The 19,198-nt window shown below is 39.4% G+C and overlaps 1 long non-coding RNA gene across 1 annotated transcript in view; it reads left to right on the top strand.

Annotated features, from left to right (window-relative positions):
• Positions 1-17,667, top strand: part of LOC135579940 (uncharacterized) — a 39,515-nt gene extending 21,848 nt beyond the window's left edge. Inside the window, exon 2 of the long non-coding RNA XR_010473902.1 lies at positions 16,053-17,667. This is a non-coding gene — a long non-coding RNA (uncharacterized LOC135579940). The remainder of the gene's footprint in view (positions 1-16,052) is intronic.
• Positions 17,668-19,198: the final 1,531 nt, after the last annotated feature.

The following is a 19,198-nucleotide window of genomic DNA, read 5'->3' as shown; positions in this document are numbered from 1 at the left end:
CTGGGTGTTTTGGATATAGATTAAAGAGCAGCTCCCTGCAAAAGCCAGAGCTGGGAGGAAGAGAACAACTTTAGCTGAAGGAACCTCAGGCAAACAGACAGATCTTATTCTTTGTACATCATGGCATAGTTTGTAACCCATTTGTATACATAATACATCTTCTGGAATTTCCACATTAAAGTCATGGCTGAGGGAAGATGTATTCATCTGACAGCTGAAAAAAATAATTGATGTGCCACAGCTATGCCATTGCTAGGAACTCAGCTGTCTTGGGGACAGGAAAATAGGAAATCAAATTATTTTTTAAAAATCCCTGATAATAAATAAATAAGGCTCACAGGCTTACATGCTCTGTGAAATGAGGAAAATGACTGAAACAAGCAGGTCAAATCTGTGGGATTCTGCAGAGGACCTACAAAGCCTTTGGAATCACTCTGTAGCAAACAAAATTATTTCCATGAAAGCCATTTAAAAATATTACTATAATTGGAATAGCTCTATCATATCAGTGTTTCAGTTTGGATTTTATGCTGTGGAAATAACAGTATAACATCTCTCAAAGTGGGAGATCCATAAAGAAGACCCAAATTCTGTCTTGCAAAATCAAAACTCTAAAATGCAATCAGGTCAATTCTCATCAGATTTGTTATAATCCCTAGTGTAGTAGTTACCTCTCTCAAAGACAGAGACAGATGATTTTGCATCACACAGTGGCAGGAAGTAGATCTTAAGAGCTTTCAAATATGGCATCATGCCACTGAATTGTGCTGTGCAATTGCCTCCCCCACATTCCATGTCTTTCCTTACTTCTTCCTTCCCTTCTTCTCTCAACTATCTTTATCTTGGATACAAATAATTTTTTGCTGACACTGAAATACTTCTTAGAAGTCTACCTTTCATGTATTTGTATATGAAAATATTCTTCTTCATTTATTTTGTTTGTAAGATGGATTTATTTGTTAGAATCTGTTGCCCTTGCCTCCCCAAAAGAAAAAGAGAGAAACAGAGAGAGAAAGAAAGAAGGAGATAAAGAGAAGAAAGAGAAGAAAGAGAGAAAGAGAAGAAAGAAAGAGAGAAAGAGAAGAGAGAAAGATAAGAAAGAGAGAAAGCGAGAGAGAAAGAGAGAAAAAAAGAGAAAAAGTAAGAGATAGAGAAAGAGAGAAAGTGAGAAAGAGAGGAAAGAAAGAGAGAGAGAAAGAGAGAGAAAGAAAGAAAGATTGAAAGAGAGAAAAAGAAGAAAGGAAGAAAGGAAGGAAGAAAGGAAGGGAGGAAGGAAGGAAAGAAGGAAGGAAGGAAGTAAGGAAGGAAGGAAGGAAGGAAGGAAGGAAGGAAGGAAACTTCTAGTCAATGGGAAACTGACTTAGAAAAAGCATTGGGGATTCTATTTGGTCGGTTAAACCTTAACAGACAATAAGAGGGAGAAAGAACACATACTGTTTGTTTCCTACGCTATGCCAGATTTATGTGGAAGTTAAACTGGAGAGGTTCAGCACACTGGTAGTTTGGTGGTGCTCTTAGTTAATGGAAATGCAGAAATACATTGTAGGAATATCTGACTGTACAAAAGAGCAAGAAATCTATTCCAGAGTGTTGGTAACACTGAATACAGATGATATAATTACAAAATACCAATACTGAAACAATGAGATCATATTCACATCTTGCACAGAGTATCAGTAACTGAAAGAGTTTCTTGGGGAAGAATAATAATGACAGCAATAACAATAAATATCATCATAGAAATGTATATATTGCAAAAGGAAATGACAGCTTGATGGTGTAAATATGGTGAATTTCCTCATTAATATCAATCCCCCTGGGTAACTTTCCTTATCTGATTATGTACAGCTTTGGGGTTATTTTTTCCCTTTCTTTCTTTCTCTTTGCTGTTAGTATTGCCTTAAGGAAAAGACACACAAATTTTTTATCGTTCAGACACTAGGGAGACAATTAAAATCCAAACGGACACGCTTTGCTGGTTTCATAAGAGTGGTTGCTTTCTGGGTCCTGTGCTCCTAACTCGTCATCCTGCACAAAGCCTGAGTAGTGTCTGAGACAGAGACTTTGAATCTGTTCACCAGCCTCCATGCCAGGTGTTGGGGAGGAAGACAGCTGCTAACCCATCCATGGCCTCCTCCATCCCTGTATGCTGGACAGGTCATTGCAGAGTCAGTGCTGTATTTTCAAGAGCACCGATCGTTCATGAACTTAATTCCTTCTCCAGTGACAGTCGATGGGGATCTGGCACATCAGCCACTTGAGAACTTCTGAAAATCTTGCCCCAGCCACAGTCCCACTCAGTGCAGGGCTGCTCTGCAAAGAGTGGGCACAGAGCTGGCTCTGCTGCCTTTGGAGAGCTTCCTCTTCACCGTGACAACCTTTGCAGAAAACCCTCCTAGATAAAAACATCATGTTGTCAGGGCCGTGAAGGTCCCATCCACCAGCCAAACCCCTGGGGCTCCCCCCACCTGCTAACAGCCCGAGACACCGTATCAGCCCCCTGGAGCCATCAGCCCCTGCAGCAGAGCTGGCCTCCAGCTCCCCACAGCCCTGTCCTGCCCAGTCATGGGCCCCGCTGAGCTGGGCCCACTCACAGAACCATGTTCTTGGCTCTGCCTCAGCCTGTCCCCATCCCCATGGAGAAGCCTGATGGCTCAGGCTGTCCCAGTGCCTCTGGCTCCAGACTGGGGGTTGGGATGGGCTTAGGCTGTCAGGCCCTGTCCTGCTGCCTGCCCCAGATGGGGAGCACCCACATTCCCAGCCCATAGGTAGCCAGTGGCCCCTGTGACACCCTGACACTGCTGTCTGTTGAGATAGAGGGTCAGCTGCCACCTCCAGTGGGTCATGATCCCTGCCTCAGTTCCTCTATACATTAGGTTGTCCAGCAAGCGCCGTCACTCCTGCTCCCTGCTGCGCAAGGGTAGGACTTTCCACACCCCTTCAGAGAGAGTCATCTGCTGTCTTCCCTCTGTTGTGCAGTTATACACAAAACAATGTATGTCACATGCAAAAGAGAAAAGTTGACATGCAAGACTTGAGGCCACAAATGCCTGAAAATTTTACCCCAGTGACTCTGCATGTTGTAGTAAGAAGACAGAGCAACAGTCCCAGCTCTACTGCCTGCAGAAGTGAGCATTTCCTCCTGCCATGGGTTGTCCTGCTCCATGTAAGAAACAGCAAGAGTAGCAGAAAGGAGTGGTATAAATTGCCTGGTTGCCAAGCTTACTGTGCCTTGATATTCTATGGCAGATTGAGGCAAGGTGAGATCTCCTAGACAAGCAAGCATGAAATGCTATTTGAATAATTCTGAAATGATCATGAAATACGCTTAGTAAGCCTTTCCCACATCAATACTTGGCAGTTTACAAAGATCATTAACATTATTTGCCCTTAAAATTGAATGAACTGTCAGTTTTTCCATGGATATATTGTCTGTCTAAAGCAGAAAAAGGGATTGATTTGCAATTATTTATTTCAGGTCTTGGGTAGTTTGATACACAGTTTGATATACTTCCAGTGATTGAATTGTTTGTATAGGTTACCAATGCATTCAAAACGATGCAGAATCCAGAAATAACTGCTTTTAACCAGGCTGATCTTGGAAGAACCCACATATACCTAGGGAACTCCAGAAATGATTATTTTCTCTGGGCATATCTTGAAACACAGATTGAAAGCAGTATACGTCTGGACTTGTTGAGCACATGACAATAGAGTTTTGGTATGGATTAACTACACACATACCAAAGACTTCTTCTCCATGCTTCCCCATTTGAATATTGGCCCCCTTTTAGTATTGTCCTGATAGTGAACAAACTATATTGTTCTCCTTCAGTACCAAACTCTTCTCTTAAACTTTCATTACTTTTCACACACATACACAAACATGTACACACACCTACTGCAAAACTTTCTCTTCAGGTGCTCCTCTACTAAAAAGTTTTAGATCTGCTACCGCTCAGGAGATGTGAAATTTTAATCACTGGTGAGTCCAAGTCTCCAGTCATTAAGTGCACTAGAAAATAAGATGTTATATTAATTGGGATGAGCTTTCTCACCTTTGCACAAAGCATACCTTAACATCAGACATGAAAGCCTCCTTGTGAAGGAGAATGATTTAAAACACAAGTATAGTATGAGAATAGATCAAGAGATATAATCACAGCGTATCTCAGTTTATGTGGAGCTTACCAATAAAAGTGCTCTCAGGCCACATTAAAAAAAGAAGAGAGAGACAAGACAGATAAAACCTCTGGCTTTTAATGAACTAATTCCGGATGCTCAAATTAATCTCATCAGCATGCAAACAAACAAACATGGAAATTTCAATTACCAAATAGTATATTGCAACTATCTTGACCAGTTTTTGTGTATTTATACCCTCAGAATTGAAATGTGGGCCAAAGCTACTTTGCCTTCGATAGCATACCTGAACTTCAAGCACATTGCATCACGCAACAGATGTGAATTTATTAGTCCCACTGAGCTAAGCTATACTTGTAGATGGTTTAAGATTGTAAACAGATAGTTTCACAGAGTTAGGAAATGGCAGAGCAAGAAGATCCAGCCATACAAAACCTGCTAATGTCTGAAAAGAGTAGAAAATTAAAAGCCCTAATATGAAGGCCTGAAGTTCTGACAGTTTGGTAAAAGTGATGTTCCCCACTAGTATATAACAGTTATTTTCTGAAGCAACTTCTCTTGAAGTTTACGTGTTACTGTGTATACAAGCACCCTTCCTTCCATGTCCTGTAGTTGCTATGGTTATTTTGAAGAGCACTAATAAAGCTTCAATCTTTCAAGATGATTCAAATAATAACCTTAATAATCATCAAGAAGCAACAAGTTCTACCATGGCAAAGCCTTCAACATAAGATTAAAAACTTGAAAATCATAAGACTTTGTGTGTGGGAGAAGTGTAGTACATAGGCATCTATTGTATGAACTGGAACAATTTGCTTGGCAGATTGGGGAATCCTCGTCTAGCAGAAATGAAGGAACTTCATCTTATGTGTGAAAATAAAGATCACACTGATCTGTCTGAACAAGCCAAAATAATGAACTTTGTGAGCTTTACTTCTAAGAGTTGTTGGGACCCTGGTATGTACTAGAATATTTAGAGATCTCAGGAGCAAAGAGGTACAAAATGTGTTTGACCTCATTATGGCGACAAGAGAAGACTGTTTCTGTGAAAGTGGGACGGAGTATGGTGCATCTCCATGTTGTTTTTAATGAACTGATTTACAAAATACCAGTTACCTTTTACTCCTTTTCTACATAGAGAACACTATGTGAAAGTAGCAGAAAACAGCCACAGACAGGTGGCCAAGGCTTTATCATTTTCTGAAAACCAAATTTTCAGGAATCAACAAGTTGACATACATGACAGGTATTGTATTAAAGAGATTTTGGTTGTGAGTTTCAAATTTGCAAAGGCTTCTGACATATTTTCATTTCCAATACATGATCTTAAGCAAATGAAATAGATATGATTTCCAACACAACAGAAGAAAGAGATTTTATCACTTATAGGTGATGCTCCTACTATTCACACTTTACTGTTTTCATTTATGTTATTACAAATGAAGAAATGAAATCACATTGTTCAAGAACATTTTTCTGTGTGCACATATTGTAGAAAATGTTTGGCAATGAAAAAGCTATTGATATTAAAATAAAACAACCTAAGTGTAACTAGGTAAGTCTAGATACATTTTCCAAGCAACATTTTGATTGGATTTTATCTTTGATTAATTTCTTGATTCTTTCCGACACAATTTACTTTAACTCTCTACAAAGATTTTGAAAAACACATTGGGGAGGAAATTCCAAGCTTCCCAGGAATATTAATACATTAAAACATATGTCCAAGTGAAAGTGTGAAGTTTTAGATATACCTGGACAAACTGAGTAATCAAATGCAGTGGTAACCTTGATTTGACAGTTATTTTCATATGGGTCTTTGCCAGGACATGTCAAGATTAACCCTTTATGTCTAGAATTTATTCACCTATTCATATATCTGTTATAAACATTATAGTTTGTTTATATCTTATACTCCCTATTACCATTCTCTTTTACTGCCTGGTATCAGGCAATTTTCAATTATTTATACTTCTCTAAGGAAAAGCTATGTGCCATTTTTGGAAACAAAAACAGAGGTCTCCATTTACCCCTTTTTACTGTTTATTATATGAAAACAAAATCTTTGTAATCCATATTATTCTTTTTCAGATTGTTTAGCACTTCTTGCACTGCCCATAGTTCTTTTCCAACCTTTTTCTCTGTCTCTCTGACCTGTCACACATTCATTATATAGATAGCTAAATGAAAGCAAAAAGCTTTAGAAACAATTGCATCTCTATGGTGACAAAACCACAATGACTTATTTGTGCTCCAGGATTCTCAAGTAAATGTTTTCAACCCTTCTTATGGTGTGGATTTCAGTCAGGGCTGTGTGTGTGCTTTCCTAACCCAACTCTGACTTTCTTATTGTCATAATATTAAACAGTATACTTTCAAACTATATTCCACACAAACATGTAATATCTATAAGTACAGATAAAGAAGATCTTAAGAAGGTTCCAGTTTTCCAAAACATTTTCAAGGAAAAAAAATCTTCAACTGTTTTATAGACTAAAAGCCCAGAAGACTGAAATGTTTCCTCAGAACACCTGAGGAATGAAGGAAAAAAACAGAAAGAGCAAAGACTTCCACTTTCTCTGCTGTGTTCTGGCTGCTTCATCAGCTCTGTGAATGAGGTCCTCAATTGCTCTCATCTGACAGGTTGCTGAGGCATTTTTCTTGTTTTTCATTAATGAGAATCTGTTGATAAGGAAATAGATGGCAGATCCAAACCAGAGAGCAAGTAGCATAACATGGAGGGGGGCAGTTGGGTACTCACCTAATATGGACTCTTCAGGCTGGCAACAGAAAGTATATTTTCAATTTTGAATTTTTAAATACAAAACTCTTTTGGTTGAATTTGGGAGCAGAAACTTATTAAAAGTTACTCCTTGTCTAATAGTTTTTGCTGTAATATTTTCCCTATACTTTCCAGTCAAAATGTAGTACTAAACATCAACTCTATATCAGGACAGGTGGAGACTGACAACGCAGAATGTAATTGTGTAAAACATAAGGCAGAGTTGACCAGTCCATCTTAGCCCAGAGAATTCTAACTGATCTGCCATCATTGGATCAGTTATGGCACATTATAAAATACCTGATACCAAAAATGTGCTTGTAGTTAACACACTAAAGAAGCTTGTTCTTTCTTGAGGAAAGCTGATTGCTAAAACCCCTCATCTGTTATGCAGTCCACAGATAAGGAATCCTACCACACAGTTCTTCATCACTGCCTGTCAATTCACACAATTTACATTTGCATCTCAAACCTGATTTGATGTTTCAAAGTTTGCAAGAAGCATGGGCAGAGGTTAAAGAGATATACAATTCAGATTCTTACAAGGTTATCACTTGAACAGGTGAGAGGACATTTCAGTTTCCTAATGATTTTTTTTAAGTTGACCTTTGAATAAAGTTTTGCAAACTCTAGGAGTAAAAGTTAAGCTAAAGCTTGTGGCTCAAGGAAGACGGAGGTGAGTTTAAATATATATAAATGTATATGTATATATAACTTGTTGTCTGTGTCTAACAAATCTTGAAGTGCTCACTATGTCTACAATTTTAATATCACTGTTAAGTTAAAATATTTTAAAAATAATATATCCAGGGTTAGAAACACTTGGAAATGCTTACATTAACCTTTAGATGTTTAATAGTAATTCCTATGTCTCTATGCCACTTTGTTCTATCTACTTATCAGGATTTAATTTCTATTTTAGCCAAATAAAAGACCAGCCAATTTTCTGCCATAAAAATGTGAGTGAACAGGTGAAGTGCAAGGGAAAGAATGGCTGAGTACACACATACACAACCTACGAGAATAAAGGCAGGAGTAGAATACAGGGCAAAGATTCCTGAAGCATGCAGCTGGAGGCTTGGGCATCCAAAAGCCTCCTCCTAGACACAAATGTATGTGGGAGCTGCCAGTGCAGGCTCTGATAGTGCTACATCAGGAAGGTTGGAGCTCCTGGTGTAGAAGATTGCTGTCCGTAATTAGGAAGGTGAGACCTCAGTTAGCAATACATAGTATAGATTCAAATCAACAGAAACAGAAGTAACAAGTCTCACAGCATAGGCCTTTTTTCAGATAAATAGCCAAAGTCACGCATCAGTAATCTGTTAAACCAAGCAGAAAGAGGACTCGCATAGGTAAATTGCCATGATCTGAATCATATACGCCACATATGCTGATGGCACCACAAGTGTGAGTCCAGGTAGAATTTCTAGGGCCAAGCAAATACCAGGCATCAGTGAAGGGAGATATGGTTGTTAAGGGATTAGAAAGGAATAGCAACTTCATTTTGCTGATTGCAAGTGTGAAAATACTGCTGTATATCACAAAATAGCCCACTTGTATCCTGAAGATAATGGCCAACTTTTTCACAGGGTCCATCACATGCAGATTGGTCTTCAAGAGTTCTTCAGCATAAAGGTTGGCTGTCTGGTAACTGTAGAGGTACAACACTTAATGTTTTCTACCAGCTCTTTTGTTAATGAAGAAAATGCACCAAGAGTAGATTAACTACTTAGACATGCACTCCATGAGATATTCAGTACGGTTAACAACTATTTTTTGAAAAGTTAGTTCAGTGCCACATGCTACGTGGTCATGTATTTATCTCTTATATCTGTTAGCTGGTCTTGATTCTCTCCTTTAGTCCACCTTCCATACCGATATTGATGTCTGTCCAAGTGCAGAGCAGAGTCAACAGATTAATTATCTTCCTGACCCTACACTTTCTCTGGGAGGGCTGTCTCTCTAGCTCCACTCTCATATGTGGCCTGGAAAACCTTTTGACAGTTGAAACTAAGAAAGCTCACAGGTTCTCAGGAGAGAAGACTTGTTAAGGTGTCGATGCCCAAACCAATTCAACAGGAAAACCTATTTGCTGGAATGGTGTCCATCGATAGCAGTTCAACTCTGTGATGCAAATTCAGCTAAGATAGATATGAAAAAGGGGTTGTGTGTAGAAAGAAAATCTTCTCCATATCCAAGATCTGAGATTATCAAAGAGGCATTTATGTGCCAACAGTCTATTTAGATAGCCCTGGGCTTTCTGACACCTATCATTGCACACATGTAACATACCAGATCATATCCCAATCAACTGCCACAGTCATCACAGTCAATGAGAGCAGGGCGGCCTTATATTCCAGGCTTGAATCTGCTGGGTGAACAGGAGCAGTATAAGAGCAGCTGGGAGCTAGATGCTGATCCTAACCTGCAGGTCATTTTCATGCCTAAATGATCTATTTTGAATATACATTACACTTGCCTCACCTACAAATCACTCTTGCATTCATACCACCAGAAAACCCTGATACCACTCATTAATGAGAATGACAGCCACCTTAATGCCAACAGTCAGACTGTACAGAACACCAAGTCAGTGTGGAAAACCCAGGAAGGAATAAGTATGTTATTTAACTAAAATCATTCAATACACCCTTCATAGTGCAAGGATATCCTAAAATCAGATTATCTCAAGCCCTTGGAAGGAAGTGGTAGATAAACAGGAGTCAAAACTACTTGTGACTTTAGTGGAAATAATCTTTCTGAGTAGACCTCCTGTGCTGAATGCTGGTGCTGAGCAGGAAGCACTCAATGCTCATCCTTTATGACAAAAGTGTGGGTGAGAGAATGGTGTTTGGGAGACATGGAAGTGCTGGGGTTTGGCTGTTCTAAGTCCCCTTTTGATTGAACTTGGATGATGGCAGAGTGCTTGGTCTCTGCCTTGCCCTGTGTTCTTCTTGTCTATACCTCTTCTTGTACTGGCCAGCTGCTGGTCAGCTTCCCTTTCTGACACCCGTACTTTCTTTTCTGTCTTCCCTAACTTTCACAAATGGGTAAATTGCTTATAATTTTTATGGGCCTTGTCAGATCGGTAGAGAAATGAATTTTCTAGCACATTAATGATATTCTGGTGACAGGCCCCAAATAGTATAATCTGTGATTTGACAGCAGATGTTGGAGTGTATACAGTTGTTGAGCTGAGCAGAGGGAATGGAGATGGGTGCTAGTCATTGGCTGCAGGGTGAGGTTTCTCTAACAATGCACCATTTTTGTGTGGGCATTGACAGGAATCTGGGAATTTCACAAGAACAATCCAATTCACCTTCCTTGAAAGTCTACATAATGTTCTTCTGATTAAAACAAAGCATGCAGACAAACAGATAAAATTGTGTGGTGCCATCAGTCACAAAGCTGAACCTGGAAAGTTTATCCATCCTCTGCCGCAAAACATCAAGTTTTTACTGACATAGTACCACTGATTTCCATGTACTTGTTAATGATTTACATGAAGTTACAGAAAAATCACTTGCTTATACCATGTCACATCAAAGCCCAGTTTCAGCCGTTGATTAAAATTATTATGAGTGTCTTTATTCCAGTTGAGAGTGTTCATCTCATTCTAAATATGTGTTTTCACCTCCTTCTAGAGCTGTCTCCTGCTAAGTAAGCATTCTGTTTTGCTGAGTAGAGAATATTAGGTATTACACAAAGTTATGGCATTTATAGTTTCACTCTCATTATAAAACACTTTATTTCCCTCCACTCTCCAGAATATACATAGCAATGAGATGAATGGTCTCTGTTTTTCTTGTGCGTATGGCATCAGTCAGCACTTGCAAAGGATAGTGTATCCTTGGCTCTACTTGATTGAGATCTGCAGTTTTGCATTTGCATAATTAGTATACACATTCATATTTAATCTGTGCAGATGAAGACAAAGTCATGACTGCTAAATACCACAGAGCTTGGCTAGCTTCCAAAGTTGGCAAAAAAGCTGTACTCTCATGCTTTCCTACGTGTGGAAGGGCAACTATTTAGCCAGGGGTGTGAGCTACTCTCAGATGCTTCCTTACACACTCCCATAGTGTCTTGATTACTCAAATAAGCGTTTGTTTCACTTTTTTCTTCCTCCCATCTCCACTTACCCTTAAACAGAAGCACAGACTGTTGGTTTTCATTGTGCCAGTTACAGCTGTCTATCTTCCATAGTAGAAGCTGCAGAGGTAAAGTGGAGGCACCGTGTTCACAATTGTAATATTTCTGTGCTACTGCAACAGGGACCAGGAAAAGTTGGGTCCTGGCTACACAGGAGCTTGCATTACACACTGGTATGTTCTCAGCAGCTCCAAACAGAGGAGCTTGGATTCCCCCTCTCTTTCTTCTTAACTTTATGCACCTGGCAGCGATGCCTTCCTTCCTCTCAGTGTGTCCCCAGATCCCCTGTATGAGTCAGTACGTTCAGTAAAATGTCTTAAAGTGAAATAAGGTGAACTCAGGCCTAAGACAGGAATGAGGCTGGTCACCAAAGCATTCTCTTTTGTTAAATAAAAGGAGTCCCTCACCTATATAGCTGTTTCTGTCTGAAGCAAGAGTGAGATCTGACATTTTTTTTAATTAGAAATGGACAAATGGCTGCCAGCAGCAGAATGGTTCAGTGTGACTTAGGAACTCACACAAGCAACAGGACACCTTGGCGTACTGCCTTCTCCCACATCCCCATAGGGATCTGGATCACCAGGAGCAGCTCTAAGTAATCATTTTGTTAATTTTGTGCTATATGCCATATGCTCAAGAGAAACCTTGTGCTTGCCAGCAGCCATGAGCTCAATAGAAACTAAGTATAATCTATATACAATACATAATATTGTGCAATATTTAATAAGGAACACTTTTGAATGGGCTAGGGGCAAGGTTAATAGGCTGAGTAAAAATTAATAATGTTTATTTTAAAAAATACCTTAGATCTGGGTGCCAGGAATATCTGGCGACTTTGTAGAAGAGCATTTACATAGTTCATATTCCTCTTGCCTGTTTAAGGACAAATAACGGCTTAGTGCCACAACAACAGGAAAAGAACCATATGAATGCATCCTAACAAACCCAAAGGAAAAGGGAGAGAGTATTTCTGCAAAACTTCAGCCATCCTTGATCTTTGAAATACAAAAAATTACAAGATTCCTCAGAAACATTTCACATGTTATTTTACCCATTTTCCCCAATCTTCTCTTGACATTCTTAGGTCTAGATTTATTTATTTATTTATTTATTTATTTAATCATTAAGTTTTTCTGCTGTTTGGTTCTCTGGAGAGCAATAACTTTGCTACACACTACAGTCACAAGTTAATGTATCTGTAGGAAACTGGCAACAGTCCAAAGGACCTGTCCTTCAGGATATGTTGTGGGAAACTAGGAATTTGGAAAATTTGCACTAAACTATCAAGGACTAGTGAGGAAACCCATATTGCTCAGTATCTCATCTTATGAAGCAGTTCCATTCAACAGATAAAACTCGCCAGCAGAAAACTGATGAGCTGTAGTCTATGACTCCAGGAAAACAATAAACGACCAAACAGAGATTTTGGCTCTTCCAGGATGTGTAGTCCTCTCCAAACAGAAGTTCCATAATAAGCATGTTTGAAATGGAAAACAAAACAAAACAAAACAAAAAACAAAACAAAATAAACCTTCTCAAAAACTCTCTATGAGCTCCAGTGAGGAATACTTCAGGGATCACTGAACAAGGACGATGTGGCCTTTTAAAATTATGGCATGGGAGCTGCTATGCTACAGACCTATTCTGTGTGGGGGATGGGGTGTGGGATGAGAGACAGTAATATTGGCTGAGGCATTTTTCTGTGAATTTTATGCCACAGTCACTACATATGGGGCTAGATACTGTACCTTCACAAATGCCATGCCAAGTAATGGAGATAATGATGGCTAACTCTCCACTTCAGAAAAGGGATTTTGCCCACCAGAAAGTATATTCTTAGCAGAATAAACATGTCAAAATTGGGACAACTTTTGTTTATTGTTACATTAATGGCAATAGCAACAAAGAATAAAGTGGTCTAATATTCTTCCTTCAAGGTAGGCTAAGTATAACACTTTCATTATTTCCTTCTTCAAAGGTGTAATTGTATTTTAATGGTTGCACACAGGAACACAATTAGTAGTTCCAGCAATCTGGAATCATTCAGAAACAGCATTATTTTATCTTCTAAAGGCAAGATGTGAGCTGGCATCAGAACTGCCTTTTTTCACCCCAGAGATAAAGATTCTTCAGAGGGGTCTGGTGTTCTTTGTAGGAGAGATGACACCAGGGGGTAGCACAGGATCTCTGTCCTGCTGCTCAGAACAGATGAACCATGTTTGACTTCCCTGGATGGTAAGGCAGAAGAACTGGGAAGAAGCTGTTCTGACTTCTGGCAGTCTTAAAACTACAAACATTTTTCTTTGGTTAGAGGACCAATGTTTTGCATGTATTTCCCAATACTTGTATTTCATTCACAGTAACAAACAAGAAAACTATACTCTGATGTCTGACACTAAGTATATTTCTTAATCCAGCAGGACATACTGGAATTATTTCTGTTTGTATATGATATAAAACTCAAAGGCAAATTATAATTTCCTAAAATTCTCTCAGATCAAATGTGTTGAAATCTCCAGCTTTCTACATTACATTTCCTTCTGTTCGACCTTCTTCTAATGGTGATACCAAGTGACACACAGGAAAGTAAAAGGGCTACATGCTCAATGATACACCACCTGCTTCTCAAAATCACCCAGAAGTAAAACAGTTCTAACTGAGGGACCAGGACATTTAGATCAATTCACCCTCTCTAGCAATGAGCAACATGGATTAACATTTTTTTTCCAGTTGGCTGGGAGCATGGACCATGATCTGACAAGCTCAATAGGGCTGTATCTAGTTGGCAGTTACCTAAAAAAGACTGAAGAAGGGGAACACTGAGGAACACTGAGGAAGCATAGGAAATGGTATTAACAACTCAATGTCTACAGTTCTTTAACTCAGTACTAAATATTCAGCACATGAGATTAGGTGATACAACTCTATTATTAAAGTAGCTGAGGGTCTACCATGCAATGGTAGTTATTCAGCAGATTAAGTGCCAGTTGTAATTTTACTTCATTATTCAGATTCTAAGGTCTTTAGGGCAGTGAATATGTCTACCTGTATTCTCTAAAGCAGTATATATATTTATGATGTTATCTAAATGCCTTAATGTAATGATAATGTCAAGTTGTATTTCTATTGAGCTTGTAACTTGGCTGAAGATCAGGTCACTGAGTATGCAAAGTCCCAAAATGCAGCTCTATCATGACCTCTCCAGGCTGAAGGATGCAGTTCCTTCCATTTGTACCTTCTTGCCAACACCCAGTTTAAGATTAATCGGCATTGACAAGTGACTTTGCTCTGAAAATTTACATCGTAGAAGTGGCTTCTTGGGGTTTGATGTTAATTCTGCCTCAGTGACTTCCTCTTCAGCTTTTTCAGTGTATAGCTCAGCAAAAATATTTGCAACTGTGTGACTTTCCTGGTAACTTACCTGTGATTCTGAGGACCAATTTTGTCATCTTCCACTCTAGATATTCAACAACATCACCTACTGAAATCAAAGGATAGACACGGAGGAAAAATAAGGCTAGTACAGAAGCAGACCTGAACTTACACTGAGAGTTTGCCTGATATGTGGTAAAAGTAAACAACTGATTAACACAGACAAACATTAGACATCCTATTTGAGTGTCTAAGAAGTTGAGGGCCTTCAGAGGTGTCCAATGGCAGCATCCAAGGTAGGAACCCAACTCTCCATGTCCAGACAATCCGCTCAAGCAGCAGGCCCACTGAGTAAATGTGTCAGTTTTATCACAATTAACATTGCACAACATGCAAAATTTGCATTTTGAACACTAAGGACACCAGCCACAAGGTAGCTGAGACAGTTCAGAAGATATGTACCTAGGTAAAGGAGACCACAGTCTGCTTCTGGGCCATATGTATTTGTCAACTGGTGCTCTGGTCATGACTCATGACATGGAGAGGAGATGACTTTCCCTGTTTTGGACATTAAGGAACGGTGAATGAACTTTCACTCCACAGCTTCACCTTATGATCACCCCATTTAAGCACTGCCTTATCAAGGAATCCATATTTAGAAATCAGTAGAGCTCAGTGATTCTCAATGCATGGTCTGTAGAAACTTGAGACATAAACCTGCTTTTAAGAGGTCCACAGAAAATAAGCAAAAACCAGGGCATAGTCAATGTATTTATGATCACTATAGAAGACTCTGGACACAGCTGGGGAATGTTTTAGAGTTGAGTAAAATAATATTAAAAATTAGAAACCACTGTCTCACCAAAATAGATACAAATAAACTGGACAAGTACAGTTCTGCCAATGCCTTTTACTGCAAATAATGTTTAGTAAAACTTTGAAGAATGTGCCCTAGCTGGATAATTCAGGAGAGGTTATTTCAAAACAGGGCAAGAGGGGAATACATAAGGTTTTGAAAAGCAAGAAGAAACCTGTGTTTGCCAGGACTTGGTGGCAAATATTTCTTGGCTGACACCTCTTGTATGAGGAATTACTTCAAAGAGAGACAGGAAAAACAATAGCTTTGTAGGATAACTGGGTTACAATGTAACAATGGGTTGGTTTTAGTGACCTAGGTCTTTTTCTGCAGCCCCAGCCTCTAAAGTAGTTAGAGAGGTGTGTTTTTTTCACATCCTGATGCTAATAACCCAGACAATTTCCTCCTATCTACCTCCATAGCCTCTTTTATGAGCACAGCAAGTCCTTTGCTGCTTATCTTGTGGAGCAATAAGATGTCACCTATTCTCCACAGTGAATTCTGGTGGAAGATGTTCTATGCCTGTAAAAAAATTGTGCATTTCCTGTAGGAAAATTGTGACTTATATTTAAGAACTGTATCTGAAAAACAGAATTTATGATATAACTGGGTAAGTTTCTTTTTGTCTCTCGCAAGATTTAATTATTCCTAGGTGAAACCGTGACTCCACAAAAATGAATGAGTGTTTCTACTTCTGTACAGGGACAATTCATTTACAGTGTTTCTTTCTTCCTGTTTCTCCCACAGATGAAGCTTCCTTCCTTTGATATAATGATGAATCTGGCTTCTTGTGAGACACTTCCATCACAGCAAGTGGAAAACGGCAAGTGTATCCAAACAGATAGATGCAATACTTGCCCTGGCTCCTTGGATCTTTCAGAACAAGCAGAAAACGGAAAATATTCTCCTACCCTAGTAACTTGCTACATCTTTCTCCATGCCCTCTGTGACGTCTCATCAGCAACCTCCAGTCTGTCCAGAATGGTGTCATCAGACTTTGGCTCTGTGGTACGATGCAAAAGCATATTGTTCCCTCTCATTCCCTACTGCACCGTGAAGCCAGCTTTGACTGCCTGTCCTCGTATTTCCAGCTCTGCTCTGGGCTGGTAAAGCATCTTTCTCATGAGGGCACCCCTTAACAGGATTAAGCAACTATATTAAATCCAAATTGAATTGTGGACTCATTGTACTTGCATTTGATTTCATTACAGATTGTATTTGTTTCATTTCATTATTTACTGCCAGAAAATGAACAACCCTATTTTAGCAGCAGGCATGAGACTTTTGGAGCTGAGGCACAACCAGCCTAAAACGAGTTAGCCAAGTTCCAGACTCCAGAGACAATAACATGTCTATAAACAATCACTTACATCAGAAACCAATAGATCATTTTAATACACTTGTGTTCAAAGTACAGGTCAGTGCACAAAACTGATGATAGTTAGAAAACCAGTGCACTCTTATAGCCAAAGATTTGGATTATATTTTAATTTGGTAAAATCAATATCTACCTCGTATTTCTGGAAGGAGAAGGCAAAGACTAATGAAACTGACAACATACATTTTCTGTAATGTTATTGAGGTGTGAATTAGAAAGAAGAATGCTGTAAGTGTCTATAACTCATACATAGCATATATGATCCTTTCATCTTCTTTTACTGACTCATTTATTGCAGAAATCAATATAAGGAACAAATAAATATTTTCAGTATTCTTCTGGCCATTCTCACCAGTGTCTGAAAGTAGTGGTTATCAAAACCTCCAAAATATTGTAATATTGCAAAATACAATACCTATTTAATGTATGAACAAAATATCAGCTGGTTTTAAATATGCAATATTTACTACAAAGTGAACACTAAGAACAATGGTAACTTTACACAATGTCAACTGAAGTCTAAAACCAATCTTTGTTGGTTTTACAAGGAGACTTGATCAAGTTCTAGCTTCAAATGAGTGACTTTGCCTAAAATATTTTACTTGCAGCTACTGACAAGAAACTGACGCATCACAGCAAAACAACCCACAGTATAGGCCAGGAGCCTGCTGGTTGGTAATGCCTGATGCCTAGAAAAAGAGAGGAACAAATAATTAGCTCATTTTTTAATTCACTGATAATTTTGGAACAGCAGCTTCTTGTCTCTAGTACAGGGGAAATTCCCTGAAAACACAATCAGTAAGAAATTGCATGAAAATCACAAATAAAAATTAAAGCTATTCGTTACTCAGTTCTACCATCACTCCAAGTTCAGTTTAGAGGTCTCTTAGCCTGTGCTGCCTCAGGGAGGCTGCTGTAGGCCATTAATTGTTGCAAAGAAAATTTTGTCCAATCTGCATTAATAAAAGGTATGCTAAACCTCCATTTTGGTTTCTATTTTACCCCAGAAATTACCACCTTGCTTTTTTCCCCTGGTTAATTCCTGTCCTCCTCCTGATCTGCACATCTGACTTTCTGGAGCATGCTTTCAAATGGGTAAGCTGCCTGCTCACCAGTTGTCTTCTCTTTACAGCCTGGATTTTGGGGTGCAGCAGGAGTATTTGTGTCCTTATAGTTGTGTGTGTATATGGTTTCATGCTGTGTACTGTTAAGGGGAATGAAAGCAGGTGCCTTCCCTTTGGCTGGTTTCTTGCTGTAGCACCCCTTGCCTCATTGCTTTTCAACCCTCTGCTGTGGAGGACAGCCTCCCGCCACTCGTACCCCTTCACCACAGAAATGGGGGCTCTAGGACCTGCAGAACAAGCAGTGATGAAAGCAGTATGATGTTCTGATTGCAAAAAGATTTGCAAACTGATCTTCCCAAGCATTAATAATCCATATTGTCGTAGGATTCAAATTTGCTGAACTCCTGTCCCCATTTCAAATGCTTTCATTGCACCACTGCTATATTATATTTTTATTCCTGAAGAAATGAGCTTGATACTAAGCATGAGGGGACATAGTGTGTATAAGCTATTTCCCTTGTGTCAGATGACGCTTGGTACTCTATCACATTGCAGCAAGATTTGAGAAATCAGCCAGCAGTTGAAAGGGAGGAGGTGCTGAAGTGAATAACCAAAAGGAGTGCTCGCTTCAGTAAAGAGCATCTTCATGGCTGATGGAGCAATGGGTGCAGAAGTCAGCAAGTCACCTGTTGCAAGGCTAAGAGTGAGGATAACTATGCTTGGCAGCATGTACTAATGCCAAAGGAAGGGCCTTATTCTGTAAATACATGTTCGCTGATGCCACAAAGTAATATAAAAACTATTTTAAAAACCCTCTGTACAGGTGGTTCATTCACATCAGGGCTGGGAAGTGTGCTGCAATAAACGCAAAGATAATCTCAGACTCCAGCATTTGTCCTACCCAAGAAATGCATCAGAGCATTCACTGCATGAGCAGAGGTGAGATAACTGCCTCACAGCCTTGGGATAGGTGGCATCCAGAGCCCAGCATCTGCCAGGGGACCAGCCGCAGAGTTTGCAAGGCCAGCTGAGCCTCACAGGTAGGGACAGACCTGCTCCATACTGACAAACTCTCTCAGGCTCATTAAAAAGGTTGGGTCCCTGCAAATTGCCTGCTGGTAGCAGCTCTTGACCTGTGTGACCTCCCAAAACTCAGTGGGAGACCCTTTAGAAGTATACTGGCTGGCATAGGCCAAAAATGAATTGAAAAATGAACTAGTTATTTGTATTGTATTTTGCAACATTACAATATTTTGGAGGTTTTGATACCCACTGCACGACTTTCCCTGATGGGTCTGGTAAGTAAGCAGGTTGACCAGCACAACGCCTTACTGCCATGAGGAAATGCTCATAAGGAACAAAGAATGAGAAAAAAAAGCCTGAAAGAAAGACCCTTGTCCCCAGACCAACACAAAACCCCCTTTTTAGGTATGCTGGATAAAAAAAAAAAA

Source organism: Columba livia, chromosome 1 (genome assembly GCF_036013475.1).
Source record: "Columba livia isolate bColLiv1 breed racing homer chromosome 1, bColLiv1.pat.W.v2, whole genome shotgun sequence".
Lineage (NCBI taxonomy): Eukaryota > Metazoa > Chordata > Aves > Columbiformes > Columbidae > Columba > Columba livia.
This window is presented reverse-complemented; position numbering and strand designations above follow the sequence as displayed.